Source organism: Polistes dominula, unplaced genomic scaffold (genome assembly GCF_049000335.1).
Source record: "Polistes dominula isolate Pdom_NZ unplaced genomic scaffold, Pdom_raw_medaka contig_11, whole genome shotgun sequence".
Classification (NCBI taxonomy): Eukaryota; Metazoa; Arthropoda; class Insecta; order Hymenoptera; family Vespidae; genus Polistes; species Polistes dominula.
Genome location: NW_028301154.1, coordinates 1212075 through 1237106, shown reverse-complemented (window position 1 = coordinate 1237106; position 25032 = coordinate 1212075). Strand labels below are relative to the sequence as shown.

The 25032-nt window shown below is 26.4% G+C and overlaps 1 protein-coding gene across 2 annotated transcripts in view; it reads right to left on the bottom strand.

The window, feature by feature from the left end:
• Positions 1-25032, bottom strand: part of LOC107071521 (semaphorin-1A) — a 246998-nt gene that overhangs the window by 39885 nt on the left and 182081 nt on the right. The window lies entirely within an intron of this gene.

Below are 25032 nucleotides of genomic sequence, written 5' to 3'. Positions count from 1 at the left end.
TTCTTTCTTTCTTTTTTTATATATATTTTACAAAAACGTTACTTCGATAAAGTTAACTTTCTTCTTTTCGTTCGTTCGATAGTCTCGTTACTTGTTACAAAAGTGGAACAGGCAGGAAAAGAGAGGGAAAGTTCGATTGTGTAACGTGATAGTCTGTAAACGAATGAAAAGTGGCTTGAAAAAAACGCGTAAAACGTGCTCAAATATAAAATACATATATATATGTATATAAAAATATAAGGTGTTTCAAAATTATCATACCAAGGAGAAGAAAAAGTGAGACAATTTAATATTGGATTTTTTTTTTCAACAACTTCACACACACACACACGCACAACTTATATTAAAATATTTGAAAGCAACTTAGTGTTTTTTTGTATTTAACGAAACAATTAATTTATTTAATTTATTTATTTATATTATTGATCATTATAATATTTGGTTTATAGGTTTATTTTATTAAAATTATATTTAATTGTAGAAATAAATTTGTTATTTTAAATATATGTAAAGTAAATCTGGAGTTGAATATAATTTAATAGAATTAATATAATTATTAGAGTTTCTGTTTTTGTTTTTTTTTTTAAATATTTTTTCTATTTATATAATTTTATTTATACATTATTTTTTATATTTTACTAAATTAATAGTAGTGTAATTAAAAAAACAAATAAAAGGGCTAATGATATTATCAATCAGTATAATAATTTAATTTATAATTTCCTTTTATTCATATACGTTGTATAAATAAATAATCCAATATATGATACTTGTATATAAAAAGTGAAATGAAATGAAAAATGTTCTAATCTTTTTAAACAACGTATGAATTTTGTTAATAATTTTTGAAACATCAACTACATATATATGTATATAAATTCTCTGTTTCTTTTTTTCACGCAAACCGAGAGTAAAGGGTTTTCCCTTCCTTCCGTTTGCTTTTTAAAAGCCCACGCGCTTATCTTTGACCGGTGAAAACTGTATTTTTATTCTTTGTGGCATAGCAGAACGAATCTTCGTGTTTCGCGAATGCTTTTTTCGAGCGACACGAGTCTATCCGAAAAAAACATCTCCAGGTAGTTTCCCTTTTACCCTTTAACCATTACTACTACTACTACTACTACTACTATTACTCTAACTACTACTATTACAGTTGTACGTGTATCTATTTTCTTTCTTTTCGTTACACGACCGTTTTATCCTATTGTTTCGTGACGTTTCGAATCGTCGTGTAAAATTCCCTTACCCCCATGTTTTTTACATCCTTTTACACGAACTTATGGGAAAAGACCTCACTACATTTTGGAAAAAACCTCACTACTATTCGGAAAAAACCTCACTACTTTTATTGATTTATTTTAACATTTTTTATTTATTGTTCCTATCTTTCCATGTTGTCTCTTTTTTTTTATTGTATAATCAAAAAAAGATTCAACCAAATTGAATCCAATGACTTCGTCTCTTTCTGTCTTTTTCTGTCTCTTTCTGTGTGTCTCTCTCTCTCTCTCTCTCTCTCTCTCTCTTTCTCTCTCGATAAATAATTTCTTTTTTTTTTTTATTTAGATTTGTTCCCCTGTTCTTGTTGCATTCAACCAACGACGACGACGTCAACTACGACGAGATAAAAAGAACAAAAAAAAATAGAAAAAAGAGATAGATACGAGTAATGGCTTCGAAAAAATCGTCACCGATCGTAACAACAACCCCACCCACTCCCCCATTTCTAGAAAACAAAACCAAATAAAAAAGAAACAGAAACGGAATTAGAAAAAAAATAAAAATAAAACGAGGAAAACAGGAGGACTAGAGAAAAAAAAAAAGAGAAAAAGAGAAAGAGAGATAAAACAATCGACGGCGCGAAGCCAAATTTTTGTATCATTCGTGGATACGTCGGTGCCACGTGTTAAGTGTAGATACCTGGACTAGCCTATGATACTTTTGTTCCTTTTTTTATACTTTTTTCTCAAAAAAAAAAAAAAAACCAAAAATGTTGGGACAAAGTATGAAAGAGAGAGAGAGAGAGAGAGAGAGAGAGAGAGAGAGAGAGAAAGAAAGAACCAAAAAAAAAAAGGAATCGAGGAAACGCTTAGTGCGATTTTGTGTCGTCAAAAGCATACACCCCCACCCTTAACCCCAACCCCTCCTAACTTTCCTCTCACGTATACGTGCTATGCATACACTACATACACAAACACACACACACACACACATATCATAGATAGATAGGTAGGTACGTACACAAACATAGATAGTACACATACATAGGTAGATAGGTACGTACGTGTCGTATTTCGAGGAACGTGTTATCGAGTAAAGAAAAAGATAGAAAGATAGATAAAAAGATAGAAAGATAGAAAGATAGAAAGTTCGTTTAATCGATAACACACTCGTTTTAACGAGAACGAAAGAAGGACAAAATATAGAAAGGGAATTGTAGAAAACGTTAGTCGAAAAAAATCTCGATACATTTCGTTCTAACGTCAGAATGAGGAGGATGAGATAGAGGTGGAGGAGGAGGTAAGAGGAGGAGATAGGAGGTAAGAGGAGGAGGTAGGCAACCAGGCAGATAATTGCAATCAGCACCGCATTGAAAACGATACTCGTCAAGTGCACGTGATCGGAATGGAAGTCGATTTGATCGTTATCTCGCGCTTTATCGATGCACTTCCACCAACTTCGCTCTCTCTCTCTCTCTCTCTCTCGATGTGAAGAAGTACTTCTGTATGTATGTATATCTGTGTGTGAGTGCATATATATGTATGAATGTAGTTTGAGCTTTTCGATTACCTCCGGAATTTTCTCGTTATCATTGGATTTTATACGTACGTCTTTTTCTAAAATCTACTTGCCTGCCTATCTATCTGTGAAAAACACCACCCCTTATTTTCTACCCTCATCCCTTTCTTTATAATTATTACTTTAATCAGTCAAAGTTGAATTGATGATTATGCATTGATCTTTATCCTAAAGACACCATGCTTCTTTTCAGTTTTTTTTTTTTTTTAATATTTTTTATTTAGAGATTCATTATTTATTATTATTAGTAGTTATAATAATTTGATATATTTTATATTAGAATATATAAATTTATTTAAATATTTAATGGTTGTATATTTATGTAGGTAACAAGTTACATATTTAATTACATAATATATATTAAATATTAATATATTAATTTTTATTCTATTAATATATAATTTAATATTATATTATTAATATTATAATATTAAGTATCTAAGAGAGAGTTATTTATAAATATATATAAAGTAATATAAAATACTGTATATGTATGAACTAAAATACTATAATATTAATTATATAAGTAAAAGTATATATAATTATATTATATTATTGTTTATTATAGAATATTATATTATTAATATTTAATTTATTATTATTTCAATATATATTTTATTATTAAATATATAATAATAATTTATTATATTATTTATTATATATTTATAGTATACTATACTACTTAATCATAATATATTAAATATCTATGAATATATAAAATATTAAAAAATAATTTATATTATATGATTAATATTTAACAATAAAATATATATTTAAATAATATAAATTAAATAATAATAATATAATATCAAATAATAATATTAATTCGAATATAATTATTCTACAAATAAATTGTCGTAATAATTATTTTAATATTTATCCTAAACATTATTTATTTTATATATTAATATATTATATAAATCCTAATAATTATCTTGAAAGAATTATTTCAATAATTTATTTTATATCACAACAAACAATTATATTTAAATGTTAAAATCATCAAATTCCTATTCACAAATTTTCCGAATAAAACATCACCAAATAAAAAAAAATAAAAAGAAGGTAGAATAAAAATAGAAAAAAAAAATAAAATAAAATAAAATAAAAAGATAAAGAAAAGGAGAAAGAAAAAAAAAAAAAGAAAAAAGAAAGGAACGTATGACAGAAAGATAAAGGAAAGAAAGAAGAGAATATTCGATCGTAGGATCAAATTCGTATGCCGGTCTCGTTCACTGCTACCTTCCTAGTCCAGATTGAGTTAGCCTATCGTTGCACGAGTTGCGATATACATACATATATATACATATATATATATATATATATATATATATATATATATATATATATATATATATATATTACGAGAATCGGTCGTAAAATCGGGAAAAGGATCGTAGCACCGGATGCCCTACGACAACGACAACGACAACGACAACGACAACGACAACGACAACTAGAACGAAGACGAAGACGAAGACAACGATGAGGATGATAAGGACGAGGATCAGAATAAAAAGTAAAAGAAAAAAAAAAAAGAAAAGAAAAAGACGAAGTATAGACATTGGAAAGAGATAGTAGCTAAGGGGGATGAAAAGGGGGAAGAAATATATAGGTAAAAGTGGGTGTCGAAAAAGGGTAAGGGGGTTTGTTGAAGAAGGAAAGAGGAATAGTGGAGTTAAGGGAGTCAAGGGGAGGAGAAAACGGGTGGTGAGTGCGACCAATGAATACAAGATTTTACCCCCTTTTTCTTTTTCTTTTCTTTTTTTTTCAAACCCCTTTACTCATCCTCCCAACCCCCTTTAGTCGTCTCTGCTTGCCCCTTCTTTTCCCTTCCCATATCCTCTTTCAACTCTTTCACTACGATATCATCATATCATCATTTTCTACCTTCAAAAGGATAAACTTATACTTACGTTTCTATGCACGTGTTTGAATTTACACATAAGTATGTGTGTGTGTATATATATATGTGTTTATACAGTTACATCAAACGAGTATGTTATAGGTATGAATTTAGGGTGTGTATATATATATTAGATAGAAAGTTAGTTAAAGGATTAAAAAGTCTTAGGATGATCGATTAATGTTAAATAAAGTCTGAGTAATATTTTAAGTATTTAAATGTGTGTGTTTGTGTATTGGTTTGTTTGTAATATATAGTTAGATTGATACGTATGCGTTTGTATTTACTTATGAAGTCGGCCATTTTAATTAGAGCATGCAAATATCTGTTATATTGCTGGGCTTGTAAGAAAAGTTCTTAATAATATGCTACACAGGTATTTTATAGTATGTTTTATTTATTATTGTTCAATTTTGTTTTTATCATTGTTTGTATATTTATAACATTTTTATATACTTTGGGGAATTATTGAAAAAATAACCAAATTTTTTTATCTTCTTAAAATTATTCTTATTTGCATAACTAATTATAAAATTAAAAATAAATTTTTATCATTATTTATGAAAAATATTACGCCTATTTGAATGCAACCCTTCAGACACATTTTGAAAATGTTGCTTGCGAGAGACATCTGTTGAGACGAAATTTTTGTTCTGCCCGAAAGGTAGGCAACCCGTAATACTTGCGTGTAAAAACAGTTTGGACTGAAAATAAATACTGTCTCAAAAGATGGCGCTCGTAAGCAACATTTTCAAAGTGTGTCTGGAGGGTTACATCTCTACAGGCGCACATTTTTTCTAATTATTAAATAAATAATTAGAAAACAAGTAAAAATAATATTATAATAAATTATTTTATTTCTGATGCTATTCACTCGTCCAATTCTCTTGAAATTTGCTTTTTTTTTTTGGAATGTTTCACTACTAACTCATGTAATCTGCACACATGTTTTTGTCTTCTTGTTTGATACTTGTTTAAAAAAAATTCTCATGGTATTTCTCGTATTTTAATACACACACACACACACACACAAACACAAATACATATAAACATAGTATATAACGATTAATCCGCGTAATCGAGAAAAAACTCTGGGCTGATCTGTGAGCGTAGAAATTCGTTTTATTAGAAAAAGATAGAGTTACAGAAAAAGAACGAGAGATATATAGAAAGAGAGAAAAAGAGAAACGTGCACGGTGGCATACTGAAAAGCGTGTAATTACAGGAAGTTCAAGGAACTGAATCTAAAGGCAAATGGATGAACGAATACCTAGGATACAGGGAATAACATTGGAACGCGAAATGTACTACGTAGACCGAAGCGAAATGAAACGAAACGAAACGAAACGAAACGAAACTAAACGAAACGAAACGAAATGGACGATTAAACCGAAGATAAGAACAATGTTCCTGACGTGACGAGCCTAAACAATAAGAAAAAGAAAAAAAAAAAAGAAAAAGAAAAAGAATAAAAATATTCACCTCAGCATAGAGCAGACCACAACTTTTTTTTCTTCTTATTCGTATGCAATTTTCTTTCTTTATACCTAACTTAATCATATTTCACATTTATTATGGTTATAACATTGTTATAACGTTAGACGATTATTAATGATATTTGTTATCAATAATAGTTGTAAGTATTCTTTTCATATATGTGTTTATATATATATATATATATAAAATTACGTTGAATTACATATACATATTTGTTCATAATTATGACAATCAAATAAGTGAAATAAAATAAAATAATATAAAATAAATTAATTCTACACAATTTTCATAAAATATATTAATATATATTAAATATAATAATATAAATATAATATAAAAAAATAAAAATATATTAAATATAATATTAATAAAATTATATTATATATTTTATTATATTTTATAATATTATAATATAATATTAATAAAATATAAATATATTAATTTTAATATACATCTTATTTCTTTTATTATCTTATAATAATTAATTATGTATCTTACAATTATTATAATAATTATAAGATAAAATAAATCTACACAGTATTTTAATAATCTGTCAACTTAAAATATTTCGTAAATGAAATTTGTTAAGTCAAACTACATATATATACCACAACTATATATATATATATATATATATATATATATATATATATATATATATAGTGTAACAAAATAAAATACAATAAATAAATTGTCCAATTTACAAATAAATAATTAATTATACGATAAAATAAATCTATTCAGTATTTCAATAATTTGTCAACTAACCTATATTTCGTAAATGAAATTTGTTAAATCAAACTATCAGTGATTGGATCCAATAGATCCAATAAAAGTATCACTCGACGAAATTTAATTTCGAATTACGCGATAATGGAAAAGTAACCAAAAAAAAAAAAAAAAAAAAAGGAAAAAAAAATCTAATAAACCCAAAGTAATATGCAAAAGTATTGAAATTTATAAGGGACACATTTATTTGTAACATTTCTAACAGAGTCAGCTTGTATAACCAAAAGAAATAAATTATACGTTTACCGATATCTAACCTTCATCGTTCTTTCCGTTTTCTCAATTCTCTTTCCCTTAGCCCTCAGAACCTTCCTAGTTCTTCCTTGAAACCCCCCTATCAGCAATTATCATTAATTGGAAAAGTTGAGCAGGGCAAGTAAAGCATTTTGTTAGACGATGCTGCGGTGAGTTTTCTAGAGAAAGAGATTCTGATAACGAAAACGTTGCTGCTGCTGCTGCTGCTACTGCTGCTGCTGCTGCTGGCATTAGTAAGGTAGAAAAGAGGTGGTAAAATCTAAGGGAGGGTAGGAAAGGTAAAGGGCCAAAGACTCGTGATAAATTTCACGCTGACAGAGTAATTGTAACAGCTCGAGTAAAAGTTGAACGTTTGCAGAACGCGATCACCAACCAACCAACCAACCAACCTACTGGCCCTCGTCGTAGTTGTCGTAGTTGTATATGTTCCTTTTACCCTTTCCACTTATTTCCTGACACCCTTAATCTACCACTCTCATACTAACCAACCAACGAACGAACGAACGAACGAATGAACGAACGAACCAACCAACCAAAGCAAAACCCTTTTTCATTTTCATTTCAAGCTACCAAGTGACCTCTTTCTCTTTCTCTTCAGAATGATAATTCTTTGCCCTTGAGGTATGAAAATAATCGTTTGAAATTCATTTGACCGATCCCGAACAATTAGTAAAAGGCCATACGTATACTTAAGATTCGCTTCGTCGTAATTAACCGAATAATAAACGTGCAAATCGTAGAAAGAGAGTATCCTCTCGGTGGTACTGTGTAAAAGAGAAAAGTAGGAAGGAAAGGGTGAGGGGAGTTTGGATGGGAAATGGATGAGAAAGTAGAGGGTGGTTAGGTGGTTGGGTTGGTTGGTTGGTGTGAAACACAACGGTTTGTAAATGAATAAGTAGATATTTTCCCTTTCCCCATGAATATATAACTACGAGAAAGTAAACTTAATTGTTTTACCACAAGAATATACTACTCTTATTATTAAACGTTCTCGATCATTGCAGAATACCTAGCTTTTAATAAATAGCAAATATTATTGTATTTATTATTATTATTATTATTATTGCATAAATTGTGTAAAATTATCTGTAATTAATAATAACGTTATTTTGTATTTTTATAGAATATTTTGTACTATTCTTTTTTTTTTTATTATTATTATTATTTCTTATTTAACATTTTTATATTGCAAGGGGTGTTTTTATATTGCAAGTGGTGATTTACTTTTTTCTATTTTTTTTTTATTTTTTTCAATTATTATATGACGTGTCAGCTTTTAAAAGTAAACGATTATTACCAGACCGTATTTATGGGGAAAAAAAAAATAAAATAAAATAAAATAAAATACTCTATAAGGAAAAGTTTTGACATGATCCAATATATATTTAACGTTGATCAAAAAAAATTGGAAAACGTTTATTATCTGTTAACGCTTTTATAACTTTGTTGTAAATATTTTCCTTTCTTCTGTTTTTTTCTTTTTTCTTTTTTTTTCTTCTGAAGCTCGTAAATTGTACCTTTTTTTTTTTTTACCTTTTTATTTTATTTTATTTTATTTTATTTCTTTTTTATTTTGTTCATCGTAAACGGTGGCGAAACCATTCACCTTTCCCCATTTCTCGTTTCTCCCCTACGCCAATGCAATATTCTCGTTACTTTTATCGAATAATTTGGTGTATCCGAAATTGTGCGTTGTATAGTTTTAATTCTATCGAAAATTTTATCGAAAATTTAACCATTCTATGTTGTGCAGAATTAATTTTGATATTGAATTTCCAAAGTATACGAATACTTTCTTCTTTAAATATAATATTCTAATGGAAGATACCATTCTCTAACGTTATTTCTTAATGAAATCCTACCTGCGTGGAATGTTAAAATATAATCATACCTGCGCGAATTTCTAATATCAATTTTAGAAATGAACTATTCTATTTAGAGAATTTGCTCGTTTTCTAGGACAAAAGTTTTGTCAGTTTTTCATTTCTAAGAATAATATTTAAAGGAAATATGACAAATGTCGCGTTAGAACATTTGTTCACTTTAAGAATAGTTGAACAAATTAATAATTAATAATTCATAAATAATAATATCCATATATATTTATATACACAATTATACACAAGTTATATAAAAATATAGCAAAGTAATAAAATTAAATTGCACGATTAAAAGATTTGAAATATTTTTATGTACAATTTGTTAAATAATAATTTTATATTTTACAATAATATATAGCACGGATAGTAATTTGTTAAAAAATAATTATATAAAATTATATAATATATTATATATAATATAAATATATATATATTAAATTTATTTAATATTTTATATTAAATAAAAAATATTAAAAATTTTATATTAATATAAAATATAAATATAAAATAATTACAAAATAAAATCGAAATTAAGTGAAATAAAAATACTAATAAATGCTAAAACATTTAAAATAATAAAATAATAAAATAAAGAAACCATTATTAAACAATTTAATATTTAATTTCTATTACAAAACCTAAATTATGTTTATTCCAAAAAATGTATGACTAAATACCTCATTAAAAAAAAAAAAAAAAAAAAATAATACAGAAAACAGAAACTATTATTAAACAAATAAATATTTAATTAATATTACAAAACCCAACCTTTTTATATTCCAAAAAATATACGAATAAATTCCTTATTAAAAAAACAAAACAAAATAAAATAAAATAAAATAAAATAAAATAAAATAAAATAAAATAAAATAAAATAAAATGAACAACCATCTTAAGAAAAGAAGAAACCGATGATAAATTCTTCTAAATCTTTCCCTCGTAATTTATTTCTTTTTTTATTTTCCAAATCTCGGACTCGAGTGAATTTCTCTAAGCTCACCATCACGTGAATTCGATTTTCACGTGATAGGGGTAGAAGTGGAGGGTTTAAATCTTCTACCTAGCTAAGGTAGAAACCCACGTAAATCATATCCGGTGAATAGAAGGAGAAACTAACACTCTCCTCTCTCTCTCTCTCTCTCTCTCTCTCTCTCTTTATGGTGAAATGGGGTAGCTTTCGAATAAGAAGGACGAGATGAGAGAGTCAAATGAACGAGAGAATCTAATGGACTTCGTATATATGTATGTATATATGTATGTGTATGTGTGTAAGAGAGAAAGAGAAAGAGAAAGAGAAAGAGAGAGAGAGAGAGAGAGAGAGAGAGAGAGAGAGAGAGAGAGAGGATAGACTTTGTTCCTTCCTTTTCGTCTTTCTCATCCTCTTCTTCTTCTTCTTCATCTCATCCTATCAATATCATCATAGATTCTCAACGAGAGATGTGGTATACGAGTTTAACGTGTGAAGGGAGGGGTGAGAGGTGAGGTGGGGATGAAAATCCTACGTGAAAATCATTTTCTACCTTCGTACGAATAGAAAATCACTATATTTCTTTCTCTATACTTTATCTTTCTCTATCTATCTTTATCTCTTATTTTTACTCTCCTTTTTTTTCCCTTTGAACTTTTTCTTTAATAATATTAATATATTATTTAATTTAAATTATATATTATATTAAATTATATTATAAATAAATAATTAAAATATAATTATTTATAATTATTAATTATATTAATAACAATTATATATAAATGTATATATAAATATTTATGAAATTATTATATTATTTGTTTAAATTAGACTAGGAATGTATTATACGTTTGTATTTGTGAATAGTTTGAACTATGATAAATGTTGTCTTTTACAGTTGGTTCAATATGAAAAGGTGATTAATGTAACGAGCTTGATTAGACTATACCTAAAACTTTGACGTCCGTTAAATTTATCGATCGATTAGAACTAACTGATGGAAACAACTGTGAATGTACACACGAAGTGTCAAGCATGAATATCATCATCACTTTGTATGTTTCTCTCTCTCTCTCTCTTTCTCTTTCTCTTTTGGGAATAACAAGCAAAGAGTAAAAGAGAAAGAGAAAGAGAAAGAGAAAGAGAAAGAGAGATAGAGAGAGAAATTATTTCGTTCGATTGGTAACAACAAATTAACTAATTCAAAGTTTCCATCTAACGTTAGGAATATTCAAATTTGATTTACAACGTTAAAGTTCCAATAAATTCAATTCAAATATATTTTATAAAATACAAAATGAAAAAGAAATTTTTATCAAAATTATTAAATGTGAAAATAATATATAAAAGTTATTATTATTATTATTATTATTATTATTATTATTTAATAATTAAAGGCATTATAAAAAATAATAAAAATTATTCTAATATTTAAATAATAAAAAGGATTATATATATGAAAAAAAAATATATATTATAATAAATTTATAAATACAATTATAAAAGAAAATATATATTATAATAAATTTATAAATACAATTATAATAAAAAATATAAATTAAAATAAATTTAAAAATAAAATTATATTCTTATATTTATATTTTTATATAAATTATACAATAAATTTATGAGAATACAATTATAAAAAAATATATATATATATATATATATATATATATATATATATATATATATATAAATTATAATATTAAACCATGCAAGAAAAACGAAAAAAAAAAATCAATCAACTAATAAATTAAATAAAAATAAGATAACACGTTAAGATCCCATAATTATAATTACACCTTAGAAACCTAATAGAAATCACGTTAGTCGTCACGTTGATCCTACGGTTGTCTTTTAAAGTTGGTCTAATGTAACAACAGAATCAAAAGGGGTGAGTGGGTTGGTTGGTTGGTTGAAGAAGGGTGGAAAGGGTAGAAGTGAATCGATTTTACCGCTTTGCTAGGAGCAAAGCTTAGTCAGGGGAATTGCAAAGACGCCCGATGACTAACTACTACATATGCACAACAATAGAGACCATGTTAGATTATGGCAGGCATGTACAACGTCAGCGTCAATCTAACACCCGTCAAATATTACATGGAATTACATCCTGCTGTTGCTGTTTCTATGGTATTCGTTATACCTGAGGCACACCTTTAAACTACACACACACACACACACACACACATATATATACACATTGATATAACTTATGTACACCTATTTCAATAGTTTAAGTCATACGTTTTGCTACCTGACGTTTAATCATTCTTTCCTAAAGGTCATCGTATCACTATAATCATGACTATTATTTATACACGTTGATATAAATTTGTCAATAAATATTGTTATCTATTAATTGTTGTTGTTGTTTTTTTTTTATTATATTATAGAAAGAAAAAAAAAAGAAATGAAAGTTAAAACAAAAAAAAAAAGAAAAAGCCAGAAAAACAAAATAATCTTTCCAACTGCGATGAGCTTAATGCTAGGGGATTCTGGTAATTAACAGCACCTTGCGGTTGCAAGCATAGATAGAACACTAGACAGCTATACTATTCTCGCATAGCTTTCGCGGTACTTGCTTTTCCTCCTAAATCAGTAGGAAAGCTAGCTTCTAATCTCCTGACGTGTCCTATCCACGTTTCAAAGTCCTACTGTTTATATATGTGTCCTATATATACACGTATTTATATATATGTATGTATACGTATAAATGTGTAAGAGAGAGAGAGAGAGAGAGAGGGAGAGAGAGTGAGAAAGAGAAAAGTGGTAGTTCAAAACAGAGAAACACTAAGAGTAAACCATTGAATGTATTCGTACATCATACACCTATACACACACACACATTTACATATATGTATTTGTATATAGTGTAGTAGGTAAAGTAGCTTTAGTAGAAGGAAATGTAAAGTGGTAGGGGTAAAGGGTGTAGATAGTTTAGGAAGATGGGGAGGTTGGTAGTTGGGTGGTTGAATGGATAGTTGGTTTAAGGGGTTGGGAAGGGATAGAGGGTGGGGAAGGACTAGTATCGGTAGGAAAGACGTTCATTCGCAAGGGCAACGGGAGGAGCCGATTAGTCGGCAGATCGGAACGAGCTCTACGCTGCTTAATTAAGGCCAATCGAGTTAACGAATATACTTGCGAATATACCACCCTCTACCCTTATATCTTATATATATATATATATGTGTGTGTGTGTGTGTGTGTGTATTATATATAACGTATCTCTTTTGTATAACGTTATACGATTACGAGCTTATTTATATACTGTTTATATTCAAATATGTATGCATGTGTATGTTAATGTACGTATGCTCTTTTGGTTATTAGATTATGTGTTATTTTATGAGTCTTTTTTTTTTTTGTTAGGGAAGGGAAGGGATTGGGGTTGGTTTAATTACGGTAGATTTATTTTGTTTTTTATTCTTTGAATAAAGGAACTAATGTTTTTCTCAACAATTAATTAATCGTATTGGACAATTGTAAATTATGAGATTTGAAATAATGAAATGAATAAATTAATACTATTAATTATTTTCTATGATCATTATCTATCTAAAGATATATATTATAAGATAAGATAATCATTAAAATGTATATACTAAGAATATTCATATATTATAGTTATCTTATATTATTTATCTTATGTTAACCGTTTTAATACGATGTAACTAATACTCGTTGAACATAAATGAGCTAAACTGATGAGTAGTAGTATTAGAATACTATAGGTTTGGATGGATAAGCTGAAACACACAGTTACAGTTGGTGTAACTTGATAGGACTTTATGTAATCGTCTTTTCCTTAATAGAATCTTCAAGTAGAATACATTAGATTTTTCAGATCTACGTTGTGTATGTTTAAGATTACGTTGTGATCTATGTAAAACGAGTCAACATATATTTAAACCCATTTACGTGTTGGATATATATAGTGTATGCATATTTTAACGCATATACATATATACATACATTTTTATATAAAAAAAATTCAGCGTAACATTGTTACATTTCCAATAAAGTTCGAAATTACTCAAACAATTTTAATGACATTTTGTTTATTTTGTGTGTTTTGTTTAACTTAGTACATAGGACAGTTTTTTTTTTTAAACAATTATTATTAGTTGTTATTGTTAATTTAAGGATTTATTAGAAGTTATGCAGGTCTTTAGGTACTGTAAGTTTTCAATAGATGGTGTCCCGTATTACAATTCAATTATTAGCTGGACCATAAAGTAATGTCCCTTTCTAATCTTAAATTCAAACAAATACATTATTAACAAGTTTATATTTCTAATCAATAACATAATCAACCTTGTTATCAACAACTTTTGTCCATCTAGTATGCAAATTTTTAATATCGGATCGATACAAATTAATGACATGCATTGAAATGACATTATTTTTCGGTCCTCCTAATATTTCAATTTACGTATGACATAATCTTGATTTTTTCTATTTGTTTGTGTATTATTATTTTATTATAATTGTAGTATTAATTTGTGTGTTGTTTTAATTTATTAAATAATTTAGAATTATATTAAATCAACATTTTCTAACAAAGTTACAGTAACACGTGACTGAAACATTCTAGTATATATATATATATATATGTCTAAAAACATATTCCTAAAGCCATGAAAAACGTTGACTTTTATATCAAACGAAACATAGCATCATATAAATGAAAAAAGATTTTTTAATCAAACTTTGTTCTCTTCCGTTAGCTAGGATCATAGACTTATGGGACAACCGAATACATTGAAACGTATGAATATATATATATAGGTAAGAGAGTATAAGGTAAAACGTGTCTAGAGGAAATACGAGGTATATCTCAAGTGGAAAATTCGCCTAGAAAGCTTTCGAGGTTCGTCCTGTAGAAATTGCCTTCTCCCTTCGATGGGCAAACGCCCTGCCAAAGCGATACGCTCGCTCGTCCTTTGAATCTATGAATTCCAATATACGTTGAGAAAGATACGTAGAGACCCGTTGAAATCTATCTATGTATATAATATGTATGTATATATATATATGTATGTTAGTACAGACACATTTATGGATGCAAGAATGTTTGAGTGCGTATCCTGGATAGGTGGAGGTATATATGTCTCTTGTGTATGTGTGTATGTGTGTGTGTTCTATCTCTCTTTCTCTTTTAGTTATATGCTATCTCCGTTCCGTTAGCAACCACAATGGCTTTCGTCGATAATTCAATAGTGGTCTTGAATCGACCTCGATTATTTCTCGTGTTGGCAGAGCCATGAAACTTGTAAAGCTAGTAACTCTGTACTTCTTCTTCTTCTTCTTCCATTAACATTTTCCCTTTTACCTAAAGTATTTTTTTGGGGATTTCAATTTTTCTGTTTAAAGGTATAATAAATAGGGATTGATATTTTATATCTTAGGATTGTTAAATAATTTAATTACGAATAAACGAATTAAATTTGCTTCCTATTTAAAAAAAAAAAACAAATAAATATTTTTCTATTTTACTGTCGAAAGGTATAATAAATAAGGATTGATATTTTATATCTTGGGATTGTTAAATAATTTAATTACGAATAAACGAGTTAAATTTATCTTCCTTTCTTTTTAAACCCTTAAAGTGCTATGGACACATACATTTATGCATTTGTTAATATTAATGTAAAATAATGTAAGGTTTATATTAATTAATTAGATTATATTTAGAAAGAAAAATTTTAATTATTAAATATAATTTATTATTAGAACTTAGTTAATAATTACAAAATATTTTAGTTAAAAATATTCATCACTCAAAGGATTAAAAAACAAATAACAAATATATTTGTCGAGGGGTGTAAAAAATAAAAAATAAAAATAATAAACGATTATAGATACATATATATATATTTTATAAATTATTATAACACGAGTTCATCTTCACTCTAGAAAAATTATTTCTATAAAATTTGAAAAATAAAAAACACCATAATTAAATAAAATATTCAAGAATGCATAAAAGAGTTCAAAAATGCATTCATTCAAAACCCTAATTGTCATTTTGTTCAAATATATAAATAAATTTCTAACAATTTAATCAATCAATTTAAAGACAAACCCTCCCTTCCTTTTATAAACATCATACAAGGGTGCGTGTTAAAAAAAACGTAGTTGCTTGACGAGAGAAATTGGAATGACTGTTTTTATAAAAAAAAAAAGAAAAAAACTTGAGAAAAATCGAATCACATCATCCTCCTGCCCACCTGCTGACAGTTGTTGTTGTTGTTCCTGCTAGCTAAAGCTTATATTTTCTTTCTTTCTTCCTTTCATTCTTCCAGTCGCCGTTAAGAAGAAAAGAAAGGACACACGGGGGTGGGAATGGGGAATGGGGGATGGTGGGGGTGGACATAAAACGGAAAACGTACGTCCTTGTTAGGATTTATTCTAGCAGTTTGTATAAAAACGCTGACGTTGTTGGGCTTGAAGAGGTTTCACGGGGGAGGTTGGTTGAATTGGGTTGCGTTGGGGTGGGGGGGGGTTGAGTTCAGTTGGTTTGAGTTGGTGAAAAAGAAAACAGGTGTAAGTGAGAGAAGAGATGTAGATGGTCGTAGGTTTTGTAAAAGTGAATAAGGGTGAAGGGTTGGAACATAGGGACAATGAAGAAGGGAGGAAGAGAGAGAGAGAGAGAGAGAGAGAGAGAGAGAGTTAGGTCTGGTTCCATTTGGAGAGCAGACATGGACGATTAGCTGGCACACGAAGTATCGTCTCTCTTTTCTCCTGTTTGTTTCCGAGGAATCGGGGAAGCTGATTAACGACGGATGTACGCGGGAACTTCGCTTGGATTGGAAAAAAGTCTCTGTTAAAGAACGGTGGTCGTTTGGGTTGGTTGGGGTTGGTCAGGGTGTTTCAGGGTAAAGAGGAGAGATGAGGGAGAAAAAGATACTCGAAATGAACGTTCCTACGGAAAATTTGTTTTGTTAGGGATACCATTCGGTTATTTTATATATATATATATGAAATTGTTGTATATATTTAATATAATATTGTATATAATTTAATTATATATAAATTTTTATTTATATTTAAATTATTAATATTATTTATATTATAAAATTGTATTTAAATTATATTTTTAAATTATTTATATTATAATATATATATTATATATTACTATATTATTTTATTATACTATTTATATTATATTATTATATATAAAGAAATAATAATATATATATATATTACTTTCCCATTCACCTATTATACTATGGGTATAGTTAAAAATAAATTAATAAAAATAAAGTAATAAAAAATTTTAGTATTACGTAAAACAAAAGTATAATAAAAATGCAACGAACCAAAAGAAAATATCGTTATTTTTTCCTTAAATAAAAAACAAAGTCTAAAAAAACATAATTAATAAAAAAAAACCGTAGAAAAATTAAAAGTAAAAGGTGTTTTAAATAAATGTGACGATGAATCGAAAGATAATAATAACGATCGAAATAGTTGTGTGATTATGGTACTACTAGAGTATCTTTAAGTAAGAGAGAGAGAGAGAGAGAGAGAGAGAGAGAGAGAGAGAGAGCTTGTTACTTTATTACGAGCGCTTCGCTGAGTTTTAATTTAAAGCTCGAGGAAATATTAAGACGGGACTTTTCATTAAATTAATTCGCTTAAACTCGAGCAAGCAAGCGAGAGAAGGAGAGAAAAAAGGGGTAAAAGGGGAGGAATTGAAACGAGAAAGATAGAAAGAGAAAGACCAAACGGATACGACCTAAAAGAAAAAAAAAAGACAAGAAAAAGGAAACGAAAAAAAAAAATGATAGAAAAAAAAAGAAAGAAAGAAAGAAACGAAAGAATGAAAGAAAGAAAGAAAGAAAGAAAGAAAGAAAGAAAGAAGGTCGGTTAAATGGCTTCTTCCACTTTCGGTTGGTTCTCGTCGTTTGTGGTCACGTTTTCTTCCTAAGTAAAGGTAAATTACAGTCAGATTGTGAGAATATGATAAGCAAGACATTAGCGGTGAGCTTTTTTAAAATTTACGCCAAGGAAAAGATAGAAAAAAAAAAGAAAAAGAAGAAAAAACAAATTTAACATATTTCTTCCTAGCTGCTGTAGCTACTCTCAAGGAAAACGGGAACGGATCTTTTCCTTCTGTAGAGAGAAACATTATCGTTAGAAAGATAAAATATTTATTTATATATATATATATATATACATAAGGTGAATGAAAAGTATATAATATATATCTTTCAATTTTTATGATTATATTTTACTCGTAAAAATAATTTTCAAATAAAAAGAAAATGATAAATCAACACTAATGTTCGATTAATTTTTGAGATATTAAACAAACTTATTATTATATAATTAATTTTATTATTTATATATAAAAAAAATGTTAATTATTATTTATCTATTATAAAATTATATATATATATATATAGAATTTCTTAAGAAAATTTAATAGTATGATGTTAAAATAAAATAAAATAATAATAAATTGAGAGTAACATATATGTTATATTTTATTTTTTGTAAAATTCGTTTTATTCCTAAAATATTTTAATATTAAATAAAATATTTAATATATAGTATATTATATAATATAAATTAAATTATAATATTATATTATATAAATATTAATTATAAATTATAATATTATATTGCAATATTAAATTATAAATATGAAATATTTAATATAATATATATTTTATATATTCAATATTAATTATATATACATATATAAAATATTAATATTATATTTATAGAATATTTTAATATAATAAATATAATAAATATAAAAATATAAAAATAAATATAAAATATAAAAAAATATAATAATTATTTTAATATTAAATAAAATATTTAATATATTAAAATATTTATAAATTATTATTTTTAATCTTTTAGAATTTATAAATCTTTTTTTCAATGATTCACCCATTATATAATAGATACGTGTATAACCCATTACTAGTACTAAATTGACAGTGACATTTATGTTATATTAAATTATTTGAAAATTATTTGTATTTCCTAAAACATATATATATATATTATTCTTCTAGAATTTGTAAACCTTTTTTGTACTATGACTCGCCACCCTTTATATATAATAGATACGTGTATAACACATTACAGGTACTTCTGTAATGGAAAAATGTCATAAATATTATATCTCATGATAGTGTAAAAGGTAACGGTCACGACGAATGAATAAAAAGTGTCGACTAGGTATACTTTTTCTTCTTAGTGGTTGTGAAAGATGCTGTGTGTGTTTCCCTTTTTCTGTAAAAGATCAAAGACCCTTTTTCTTCTATCTCACTCTTACTCTTACTATATATATATACATATATGTATTTTCTTTTTTTATCTGTTTCTATTTCTCTATGGGATATTTCTATCTTTTTCTTTTCCATCGGTGTCGATATGTGAGACCGAAGATGTAGTAAACTTTTTTCTAAAGTAAGAAAGATATCATGGAGTACTAAATTACATTCGAACTCTCGGTTGTGAAGGGCGTTAAAGACACCACATCTCGTATAAGAACTTTTCTTAGGTTCTTTGAACGTTAGAAACGCAGTAAGAGAAAATATATATATATAGATAGATAGATATATATTCATCTCATTTATCTATCATGTGTTCTTTCATAGTTTTCATAATGTTTTATAATAATCAATAAAATTTAGAAATATAAATAAAGTAGCAAAACTTGATCATACATTTAATTAATTTAATTCGATAGATTTAACTTTATTTAAAAAGTTTTTTTAGTATCAGGATATGTCAATTAAATCATTTAAAGTAAGAATAATACAAAATTAAAATAAATTTGTTTAAAAATGATGTTTCTATTAGATGAAAATTTGCAACTGGAATTTGTAGTTGATCAGGAATGTTAAAATAAATTTCATTTAGTTGAAATGATTTAAAAAAATATTAAATAAAGTATATTATATTAGTATATAATATTTAAATTAGTTAAAGAGAGAGAGTTAAATATTATAAATTAATTTAACTAAATTACCTATTATATATAATAATTAATTAAATATTATTAACTATAATTATATATATCATAAACTAATTAAAGTTAATTTAGTTATTTACTAAAATAGTAATTTAAATAGTAATTTGCTTAGTAATTTAGTAATATAGTTTATAATATTATAATTAATATATATAATAATAATATATAATGTATTATTATTATAAATAATATGATATATAATATGTTAATCTCAAGTATATAATATTATATATAGTAAATTATTCGATTTATCTAAAAAACATTAATAATTATTAATTATATAATATATAATACATATAACAAACATTATATAATAATTAAATATATAAATTATTAAATATTATAATCCAAATATATAAAATACTCGTACAACGTACCTTCCTTTTCAAAATCCAAAAGTAAACTGATTCATTGAAAGTGAAAGTTACTTCAAGTGCTTTATTGTTTATATTACTTTACCGAAGGTTATAAACATGCGTATAACAAAAAGAATAATATTCAATAAATACATTTTCATTTCGTACCAATATTTTATCTCTCACTCATACACACACACACACTCACGCACACATACATACACATTCTTTATCTTTTTCTTTTCAACGTATCAAAATAAATGAGAACGTGAACGAGACGAAAGAGACAGAGAAGGTGTGATTTAAATCAACGAAATTCCAATCTAAACATACACACACAAATACATATACGCATACACATACACGTACGTCAACGAACTCGTATATTTCATGTATATAATGAAATAATAATAATAATAATAATATTGTTTTCATTCTGACGTTACGTTACGAATTATGTTGCATTGGCACGTATATTATTTGCATTGCTGATATGTGGACACATTTCGACACGTTTACGGGGACCTTCTATTTGCGGATGACTTTACGAGATTGTATATGTAAGAGAAAGAGAGAGAGAGAGTGAGATAGATAGATAGAGAGAGAAAGACAAATAGGAAAGAGAGAAATTGCAAGGAAGCAAGCAAGTAAGAAATAAAAAAAAGAAGAAGAAGAAGAGGAAGAAGAAATATCGTTGCAAAAAACAAAGTAACGACCGATCAAACTCATTCTCCATGATACTCTTTCCACCCTCACATTTTCCCCTCCCCCCTACACTCCTTTCTTCACCTTCTTACCACCACTAACCCCTTTTTCCACCTATTCACCTCTAACTTTTCTTCTTTTTCATCATCATTCTCTTCCTTGTCTCTACAAAAGCCCACCACCACCACCACCACCACCACACTGACCCCGACTTCTTTAAAAGCTAAAAGCCGGACAAGCGAAAATGCAAGAGAGAGAGAGAGAGAGAGAGAGAGAGAGAGAGAGAGAGAAGAAAGAAAATAAAAAGAAAAAAAAAAGAAAAAAAGAAAAAAGCTCCACGAACGAATGAGGTTCGTTCATCGAAAGAAAAAGCTTATCCCAACTTGTGTTTCCTTGGTTGAGTTACGCGCCAAAAGAGGAACCAAAACCAAGAGAGGGGAGTGTTCTAAAGTTGAAAAGAGAAAAAGATGGACAGTCAAAAGAGTTAGAAAGAGTGAGAGGGATGGATAGGTTGTAGAGGAGAGGTTAGAGGAGAGAAACACGATCGTCTGAGAGTTTTTCCGACGTGAGATTTACGCGAGGACTCTGCTGCATGCACCGGAAATACGTGTACGTATGTGCAAAACGTTCTACCTGATTCCTCTCCACCCCCCCCACCACCACCTCCCTCCCTACCCCCCACACCCTTCCCACCTTTCCTCTTTACCTTTTCTACCTTCACAACCATCTTACACACACTCTCTCTCTCTTTCTATTTCGTTTTTTCTTCTTCAACGAGTAATTTCGTTTTTTTTTCTTTTTTTTTTTTTTTTTTGCCAAAAGGATTTGCTAAGAAACGAAACGCGTTGTTGTTGTTGTTGTTAGTTGGGCGTGGTTGGAAAAATAAATCGCGAATCTTGTCTTCTTTGAATTTTTTGGAAGAATGTGTTATTTTTATTTGTATTTTATTTTATTTTATTTTTTGAATCGAGCAACCATGTACGAAATTGTTCTTTCTATTTTTTTTTTTTTTTTTATATGATCATTGATGATATTTTTGGAATTTGTTTTAGTTTATTTATTAATACATTTATATTTGTTATAAAAGTTTATATATATATATATAGGAAGAAGTTTGATAACGTTAATTAAGAATTATATTATTGGTATGTTCGTATTGTTCGATAAGGCGATTATAAAAGATGGCGTTGAAAATGATTTATTTGTTATATATATATATAATAAATAAAATAACAAATAATAATTAAATTATATATAATAAAATAAAAAATATATATGTAAAATATTATATAATATATAATATATATATTTTATTATATTATATTTTAATATAATTATATATAAATATATTATTATATTATATTATTAAATATATATTTTATAAATAAGTAAATATCTTAAATAGATAAATAAATAAATTTATAAATAAAGAAATAAATAGATAAAATAAAAAATATATATATATTATATAATTATATTATATAAAATTAAAAATATAAAAATAAAAAATAAATTACAAAAACAAATATAAAATAAATAATTAATATATAAAATTATATAAATAAATTTATTTGACTAATAATTTGTTTTATTAATAAAATATATTATATAAATATATAAATTAATATATAAAATATTAATATATGAAATATATAAATATTAATGTTAACATGAGATTTTGAATAAATTCTAAAATAGTCTTTTTATTTTTATTTTTTTTTTTGATAATTTTTTATACAATAAGATTCATGTTAAATATATATACATATATATAGCTGTAGGAATATTTGAAAAGTTATTTTTATAACAAATTGATTGTGTGTATGTGTGTTATTTTAAAAAACCAATCGATTTCAATTAAAATATGTCTATTGCTACGGTGTATTTAAATAAGGAATATTTTTTTTGTCTTTCTTGTTTTAATTTTTTCTTTTTTTCTTTTTTTCTTTTTTTTTTTAATTAAGGAAACGAGAAATTTGTTTTAATTTAACGAAAAGACGAATTGAAATAAATTCAATTTGCGATAAGAATTTACGAACGTAGTATTAAAACTACGGTACAATGTTTTATCGCAATTTTTTTTTTTTTGTTCTTTCTTTCGTTCTTTTTTTTTTTTTTTCTAGTATAATTAAAGAATGAAAGAATGATTTGGAAAGGTAACTATTAAAGTGAAATTCTTTCTTCTTAACGTGGAATATAATTCAAGGGAAGATGGACGCGTTATCAAATAAAGTAACGACGACAAAAAAAAAAATACCAAAGTTTAAGAAGAAAATTCGTACGATGATAAAAACAGAAATGCCACTTGAGATAGAAAGAAAGAAAGAAAGAAAGAAAGAAAGAAAGAAAGAAAGAAAGAAAGTAAAAATAAAAAAGAAAAAGAAAATCTTCTCCAATGGAATTTCATTTTAAGCCGAATTCTGTAAACTGACAGTGATTAACAATTTTGATTTTTACACGTAGATATTTTTTATTTTTACTTCAACTAATTTTCCTTAACGTAATCGTCAAATTGTAATGAAACATAAAAAAAAAAAGAAAAATAAATTTACACTTTACACCTACATTTTCTACGTTAAAAACAAAAATTTATTTATTTATTAATGTGTGTGTGGTATAAAACACACACTCACAAATTTCTTATAACATTAAAATGAATTGGTAAAAATTTCTGTTGCAAGAGTTTCTTTTATTTAACTACAACCCTTTTTTATCTTTAGTTTTGTTCACCCTCTTCTCCCTTTTCCCCTTGGGCACCCATTTACAGGTTTAAACGTGGATACTCGAGCGTAAATTACACACAAGTTCGATATATCCAAGTGCAATTCTCAAGAGTGATTTCTTTTCAAAGCTACTTTGTGCGAACAATCAAGGAAATGTATCCGGAAGGAAGGAAAGAAAGAAAAGAAAAGAAAAGAAAAGAAAATAAAAGAAAAAAGTCAGATAGAAAAAGACAGATTTAGTGAAATAACAAGAAGGTTCTTTTCGAGACTACCGGAAGAACTTATTCGAGGATTTTTAACGTCCATATTGAGTCATTTCACGGTCTTCCTATTTTCTCTTTTCCGGTCTTTACGATCCAACCAATTTTCTCGTCCCTTCACGATTTTTAACCACTTTTCTATTATCCTAACTTTATACGTCAATATTGAAACTTAAATAATCTGAAATTATAGTAATTATCAAAAATAATTGCAAAACTATTTAATTTGAGGTTTAACAAATGTATAGTAATCATTAATTTATAAATAAATAAATAAATAATATTAATAATAATAATGTTGTTTGTTAAATGTCAGATAAATGGGGGACTGCAAAGTAATGTCGTTTCTAAGTATGTGAATTTTTATATTATATTTTAATCAAAAACTCTAATTTGCTATATTATATTTTTTATTATATATTATATTTTATATTATAATAATTTTATTATATATTAATTTTACCTAATTATTTTATTAATTATATTATTTTTAACTAATTTGCTATTATATATTTTATTATATATTATATTTTATACTATAATAATAAAAATTGAATTAATTAAATGTAAATTGTATTATAATAATTTTATTATAATATAAAATATAATATAATAAAAAATATAATGGTAAATTAGTTAATGATTAAAATATAATATAAAATATATATATATAAAAATATTTTATAATATTATAACATAATAATTTTAGTTAATTATAATAAATACTAACAATTTATACGAATTATAATTATAATACTAATTTTATATAACATTTTAATCAATAACTAATTAAACAAAAACCATTTAAATATTATCAATGTAGCATTAAAAAAAATGTGCACACTTATTGATGAAAAATAAAAAACTTGTTATAATAAAAATATATTCGTTT